Below are 5,322 nucleotides of genomic sequence, written 5' to 3'. Positions count from 1 at the left end.
TCTCTCTCTCTCGTTCTCTCTCTCCCCCCCCACCTCCTCTCTCTCTGTGCCTCTCTCTCTCTGCCTCTCTCTGTGTCTCTCTCTCTCTGTCTCTCTCTCTCTCCTTCTCTCTCTCTCTCTCTCTCTCTCTCTCTCTGTCTCTCTCCCTCTCTCTACCTCAGCTGACTCTCTGGGTAGAGTGTCTGTCAGTCTTGGGTGGAGGTTTCTTGCTCGATGGAATGGATGAGAGAGAGATTCAGGGTCAGCCTCCAGTATATAGACCTTTCTGGTATTTTCCAGAAAGTTCTGTCGTGTCCTCCAATCAGGGTGCAGCCCTGAATTAGTTTGGATGTGTGGGGAAGGTTGTCCTTTTCCTCCGCCCAGGTGGCGTTCTGTCCGGAGAGAGGGTTCAGATACAAATGCCTCCTTTGTCTCTGCTGAGATTATGTTTGTCTTGTGCCCATTCGCGCTCCTTCCTTCTGATGCTTCCAGTCAGCACCTGACTGCTGAAGTCCGGTGGGGCTGCGCTCTGTCTGCTTTTGCCAGACTGCGGATTTCAGCAGACTTTGGACAAGTCTGCTTTTAAATCCCAGCATCCTCCCCGTTGGCCAACTTTTAGGTTCAATGTCCCGGCAGCCATTTGGCTACAAGAGGTCAGTTGGCAAAATTAAAGCACATGGGATTGTGGGTAATGTAGTGACATGGTTCGGGAATTGGTGACAGACAGGAAACAGAGAGTGGGAATAAATGGATCTTTTCCCGAGTGGCAGGCAGTGACTAGTGAGGTACCACAGGGGTCAGTGTTTGGGACCCAGCTCGTCACGATATATATAAACGACCTGGATGAGGGAACCAAATGTAACATTTCCAAGTTTGTTGCTGACACAAAACTGGGTGGAATTGTGAATTGTGGGGAGGATGCAAGGAGGCTTCAAGGCCATTTAGACAAGTTGAGTGAGTGGACAAACACATGGCAGATGTAGGACAACGTGGCTAAATGTGAAGTTATTCACTGCGGTGTGACATACAGAAAGGAAGAGGATTATTTAAATGGTGATGTATTGGGAAGTGTGGATGTACAAAGGGATCTGGGTCCTTGTACAGCAGCCAATCAAAGTGGAGAGGCAGCTGCAGCAAGCAATTCGGAAGGTGAATGGTTTGTTGGCCTTCATTGTGAGAGGATTGGAGTTCAGAAGTAGGGATGTGTCGCTGCAGTTATACAGGGCCTTGGTGAGACCACACCTGGAGTATTGTCAGCAGTTTTGGTCTCCCTGCCTGAGAAAGGATTTACTTGTCACAGAGGGAGTGCAGCGGAGGTTCACTCGGCTGATACTGGGGTTGGGGGGACAGTGCAATGAGGAGAGATTGGTTCGACTGGGTCTGTGTTCAATCGGGTTTGGAAGGATGATGGGAGATCTGTGTGTTTGTGTGGGCGTCACCCCCAACAACCCAAAGCAATGCAGGTGGATTGGTCACAATAAATTGCCCTTTAATTGGGGAAAACTAAATTTAGAGTACCCAATTCATTTTTTCCGATTAAGGGGCAATTTAGCGTGGCCAATCCGCCTAACCTGCACATCGGTGGGTTGTGGGGGTGAGACCCACGCAGACACAGGGAGAATGTGCAAACTCCACACGGACAGTGACCCAGAGCCGGGATCGAACCTGGGACCTCGGCACCGTGAGGCAGCAGTGCTAACCACTGTTCCACCGTGCTGCCCTGGGGAAAACATTTTGTTGAACTAAATGTGTGCTGCAAGGGCAAAACTGACCAGGAATTGTACATAAGTCCCGAAAGACGTGCTTGTTAGGTGAATTGGATATTCTGAATTCGCCCTCCATGTACCTGAACAGGCGCCGGAATGTGGCGACTAGGGACTTTTCACAGTAACTTCATTGCAGTGTTAATGTAAGCCTACTTGTGATAATAAAGCTTATTATTAATATAATAATTATTATTATAAGATCTGATTGAAACGTATAAAATTCTAACAGGTCTGGACAGACTGGATTCAGGGAGGATGTTTTCCCTGGTTGGGGAATCTCGAACGAGGGGACACAGTCTCAGGATACGGGGCAGACCATTCAGGACTGAGATTAGGAAATATTTCTTCATTCAAAGGGTTGTGAATCTGTGGAATTCCTGACCACAGGAGGTTACCACAAGTCCCTGAAACATTCCCTGGCTCTACATTCCTGACCCAACACTTACCCTGGAGCATCTCGACATCAAGGACTCCTACGTCAGACTCCTATTCATTGACTACAGCTCCGCCTTCAACACCATAATCCCAGCCAAACTCATATCTAAGCTCCAAAATTTAGGACTTGACTCCTCTCTTTTTAACTGGATCCTCGACTTCCTGACCCATAGACCACAATCAGTGAGAATAAACAACAAATCCTCTTCCTTGGTAGTCCTCAATACCGGGGCCCGCAAAGCTGCGTACTTAGCACCCGACTATACTCCCTCAGCACACACGACTGTGGGGCAAAATTTGGCTTCAACTCCATCCACAGGTTTGCTGATGACACGACCACAGTGGGTCAGATCTCAAACAACGATGAGTGGGAATTCAGGAAAGTGGGCAGCATAATCAAAGACCCCCCCCCCCACCCAGGTTATTCTCTCTTCTTCCATCAGGCGGAAGAAACTAAAGTCTGAGATCACGCATCTCAAAATCAGTTTCTTCCCCGCTGTTACCAGACTCCTGAATGACTCACCTGTGGACTGAACTGATCTCTCCACACATCGTCTCGACTCAGTAGTACTACACTTCGTATGCTTCACCCAATGTCTATGCATTTACATTGTGTATCTATCGTATGTTTTTCATGTATATAACAATCTGTCTGGACTGTACACAGAGCAATATGTTTCATTGCACCTCAGTACACGGGACAATAAACCCAAATATTCAAGAAAGAGACAGATAATTGTTTACATTTCAATGGCATCAAGGGGTTTGGGGAGAAAGCGGGAATGTGGCATTGAGATAGAGGATCAGACACAATCATATTGAATGGTGGAGCAGGCTCGAAGGGCCGAATGGCCTCCTCCTGCTCCTTTTTTACATGTTTCTGTATTTATGTGTGAGGTTTGGTGGGGGGCGGGGTTGCCCCTGTGCTTGCAGGGGAGGGAGTTCCCCGTATCCCTGGGGGATGGGGGCGGCGGAGGTCCGCGCTGGAGCGTCTGCAGCTGCTGACATCATACCGGCGCATGCACGGGGGACGGGGTCTCTTCCGCCACCGCCATGGTGGAGACGTGGCGGAGGTGGGAGTAAAAGAGTGCCCCCACGGCACAGGCCCGCCCGCTGATCGGTGGGCCCCGATCGCGGGCCAGGCCACCGTGGGGGCACACCCCGGGGCCAGATCGCCCCGCTCCCCCCCAGCACCCCGGCGCCCACCCACGACCCCAATCCCGCCGGCACCAGACGTGCTTTGATTCCTGCCGGCAGGAAAGGCTTGTCAGAGGCGGGACTTCGACCCATCGCGGGCCGGAGAATCGCCGCAGGGGGCCCGCCGACTGGCATGGCGCGATTCCTGCCCTTGCCGATTCCCGGGTGGCGGAGAATTCGGGCCACGGCGGGGGCGGGATTGACGGCGACCCCGGGCGATTCTCCGACCCTGCGGGGGGGGGCGGAGAATCCTGCCTCAGCTCTCTGTGCACAGAGAGCAAAATCCCATCCAATGTGTCAAAGAGCAGCATGGAGTTAATTCCTGATGGATTGGGAAAAAGGGTCAGGAATGACCAGGATGCTGAAGAGAGTTGAGATTCTCGTCATTCACAAAAAGTCCCATCTGGTCAGTGTGTGGAATAGTCCGTCCGAATCAAACTGCCTGTGCCCGGCTTCACACGCTGATCCCTGTTTGGGCAGAGATGGGAAAGTGAGTGTCTGCCTCCTCAAAACCAGATCGTTCCCCATTGGCAGCTTTGATTGGCAGCCTGCCCTGCAGAAGGAAAACTCTGATTTGAAACCCCAGCCATGGGTCAAATAGTAAAGTCTTCATTGGCTGACAGTGCGGAAGGAGACAGGCCAATGGTCTGGGTGTAGAAACAGCTGCTGAGGCTCTCCAGCTTGTTCAGTATCGAGGAAAAGGACAAGTCTAAAGTTAAAAGCTGCAGCCTTTCAGCTGCTACACTGTGACACACATTACAGCAGCTCAGAGCAGAGAGCGGCTCTGTACAAACCGCACCCACTTCAATATACTCACTGTGCAGCTTGTTCAACAAATCAACTCAACCAACGGTGCTATGTCTTTTCGTCCGACGTCATTTCGTCCAACGACACTTCGTCCACGTCTTTTGGTCCAACGTCTTTTTGTCCGCTCGTCTTTTGGTCCAACGTCATTTTGTCCGGTGATTTTTTTCGTCAAAGAATTTTTGTGACTTTTTACGTGTTTTTGTCGGATGATTTTCTTGGTCAAAGAATTTTTGTGACTTTTTGAGTGTTTTTGTCGAATGATTTTTTTTGTCAAAGAATTTTTGTGACTTTTTACGTGTTTTTGTCGGATGATTTTTTTTGTCAAAGACTTTTTTAGTAGCATAGTAATTTAGCATGACCAAACTTGCTTAGTAGCACTCCACTCCACTTTAACTTTTGTAAATAGAAATCTTCTCAAATGCACATAATATACAATAAAGGATCTTTATTACCAGCCTCTTTCCTTTAACGAGCCTCGTTAAAGGATAGTTATTATCGTTCTCTCCCCTTTAACGAGCCTCGTTAAATGATAGATATTATCGGTCTCTTTCCTAATCCCGAATTCGCCCATCCAGAAATGGCAAAGTTCAGGGAAGGGCTAATAATAGGCAAAAAGGCTCAAATTCTTCGGGGAGATCAGTCGACGTCATGTCCGCGATACAAGAAAATAACTGAACGCCTCAAAAGATTGGTCGTTGAATATGTTCCTACAGCGAAAATTGATTTCTTGAGGAATTTTGCTCACAATTTACATCAATTTTAAGTAATTTCGGGAATTCATCCTTAGTAAACTTTTAGATCTTTTTAAATGCATTTTTAGATTTTTTAACTTTTTAACTGCATTTTTCAGCTTGCATTTTACTTGCATTTCATCAATTACTTGCATTTTAGCAATTAAATTCACTTGCTGTATTGTGCCTGCTTTCTATCAATTAAATGCTTTTATACGGAGTTAATTTGTAATTGGTTAATTGGACGAAGTGACGTTGGACCAAAAGACGGGCGGACAAAAAGACGTTGGACCAAAAGACGTGGACGAAGTGTCGTTGGACGAAATGACGTCGGACGAAAAGACGCGACACGCAACCAACACCCCCATCATCAACATGAAAAGCCCTTAGGGCTGGGGGAGGGGTCA

This window comes from Scyliorhinus canicula, chromosome 13, assembly GCF_902713615.1.
Source record: "Scyliorhinus canicula chromosome 13, sScyCan1.1, whole genome shotgun sequence".
Lineage (NCBI taxonomy): Eukaryota > Metazoa > Chordata > Chondrichthyes > Carcharhiniformes > Scyliorhinidae > Scyliorhinus > Scyliorhinus canicula.
The sequence above is the reverse complement of the archived record's forward strand: the minus strand, read 5'-3'. Positions refer to the sequence as shown.